The following is a 2,511-nucleotide window of genomic DNA, read 5'->3' as shown; positions in this document are numbered from 1 at the left end:
AAATGGCTGTTAAAATAGAATACAAGAAAATTGGTCTTTCAAAGTTGTTTTTTTAAAAACAGAAAATGCTAAAAGTATTTTTTCTTACTACAGAACTGATTTATTAAAAAACCCACACATGCAGGATATTGCCTGAACTGCAGCTTTAATTGGGAGATACAGGGGCCACAATTCAGGTCATTTAGCTGAAAGAAGGGAAGCCAGTCAGCCGGTAGAGCAGGTCAGTCGGTCAGCCAGTAGAGCAGGTCAGCCGGTCAGCCAGTAGAGCAGATCAGCCGGTCAGCCGGTAGAGCAGGTCAGCCGGTCAGCCAGTAGAGCAGGTCAGCCAGTCAGCTCTGAGATCAGCATTACTTATATCTCCTACCCTTTGTCCCCTGCATGTAATGCTGCAGGACAGCCTACACTGCATATACTGTACATGAGATACTTAACCCTTTCTTTCGCTCGACTCTAATCTGAATGATTTGCAAATTGGTTTGTAATTAAAGAGATATTTTTAGCAGAATCCCATGTATGTTATTTTTACCTTTCTAGATACCGTTTTGTGTAATAAAAGATATGACAGATCTTGCACTTGTGTTTTGGCAGAAGTGTATATGTGACCCTATAAACCTTCTTCACACCTGGGCTTGGCAGCGTGACACTAGTGCAGCGTCCTGGGGAAGAATCACTGAGCTGTTAGCAATAGATACAACGGATAGAAAAGACACTACACATAGGTTTGATTAAAGAGAGTATTTTATTGAAATAATTAATCTCTTTGCTGGGAGGGGCCTGCAGCACATTGCAGAGCGATATAACACGCAGAGCAATGCATTGCAGGCCCCTTCGGCAGCAAAGGGGTGAAGACCAATGCAGGGTGTATAAAGATCTCACTGATAATTCATGCACAAAGGGCACTTTGTTGCTGTGATCCAGAGGAAGGCGAAACATAACCCCTGCTGTGCAATGGGGGAAAAAAATTCCTTCCTGACCCCATTAAATGGTGATCGGGTGGTCCCTGGATCACTGCGCAGTGAGATCTGATGGAGCAGCACAGATCAGCGTTGTTATACACAGGGGCACACTCAGTATATAGAGATGCGGGTGACGGGGCCCTTGTGCCCCTGTGTATAACTCACCTGCTCCCCCATCCTCCTGCATATCTATCCCATTCACCTCTTTTCCTCCCGCATACCTCGCAGGGCCGACCGTCCATTAGGCGGTCGCATGGCGCGCAGAGCTCCTAGGGGCGCATTAATAATCATTATTATTTTTCCTCTTATTATTTTATTTATTTATCTTTTTTTTAAAATTATTATTCTTTTTTTTATCCAGTATTTTGGCGCCCTTTTATTTTTATTTTGCGTCGCGCTGGGGTGCGGTCGCACCCCCTGCAGCCCCGATAGCTACGCCACTGTTTATTTTATTATTTTATTTATCTTATTATTTTTTATACAACTGGGGCACAAATTTTAAGTTTCGCCTCGGGCGCATGAAACCCGTGCTCCGGCCCTGCTCCTTGTTCTCTCTCACCCTCTCACCCCCAATATCCCTATCTCCCTCTAGTACCTGCCCCTCCCGCAGCCTTCCTGATCTTATCTGCCTCTCCTGCGGTCAAACCAACTTCTCAGCGCCCCTAGAAAACCCCTGTATCTACGCCCTGGCTCCTCTGCTACCTGCTCCTGGCTTCTTCTCCGCCTAAAAAAGGTGAAGCAGCAGATCCGTCCACACCTCTCGTATTCTCCTTCGCCATGGCCCACCTCGTCGCCAGACTTGACATCCGCTTCGTCGTCTGCCTCATCGGCCGCCTTGTAGCCCACCTCTTCGTACCACTTGACGCCCGCTTTGTCGTATGCCTCATCGTCCGCCTCATAGCCCGCCTCGTCGTCTGGTGGCACGAAGGGCTCCACCTTCGTGCGTGTCCTGACCTGCAGGAGACATGAAGTGTTTGTAACCAGGGACAGTGATACTCTGTATCGCAAGAGCTCCTGTGCCACCTATACCCCCTCCCCAATACCACGTTATACCGCCCTCCACGGGGCAAATACCCGTTATACCCACCTCCCCAGGCCCAGTACCCAGTTATACACCCCTCCCCAGGCCCAATACCCTGTTATACACCCCTCCCAAGGCCCAGTACCCTGTTATACACCCCTCTCCAGGCCCAGTACCCTGTTATACACCCCTCCCCAGGCCCAGTACCCAGTTATACACCCCTCCCCAGGCCCAGTACCCAGTTATACACCCCTCCCCAGGCCCAATACCGTGTTATACACCCCTCCCAAGGCCCAGTACCCTGTTATATACTCCTCCCCAGGCCCAGTACCCTGTTATACACCCCTCACCAGGCCCAGTACCCATTATATATCCCTCCCCAGAACTCCGTTATACGTCCCTCCCCAGGATCCTTTACACACACTCCCCAGACGCAGGACCCCCTACGGTGGAGGTGTAATGTCACATGGGTAGTGGAAGATTTCCCAGAGAAGGTGTCCATGTGTCACAGCTGTTTCATCACCTTGGGTGAGA

Source organism: Ascaphus truei, unplaced genomic scaffold (assembly GCF_040206685.1).
Source record: "Ascaphus truei isolate aAscTru1 unplaced genomic scaffold, aAscTru1.hap1 HAP1_SCAFFOLD_981, whole genome shotgun sequence".
Lineage (NCBI taxonomy): Eukaryota > Metazoa > Chordata > Amphibia > Anura > Ascaphidae > Ascaphus > Ascaphus truei.
The sequence above is the reverse complement of the archived record's forward strand: the minus strand, read 5'-3'. Positions refer to the sequence as shown.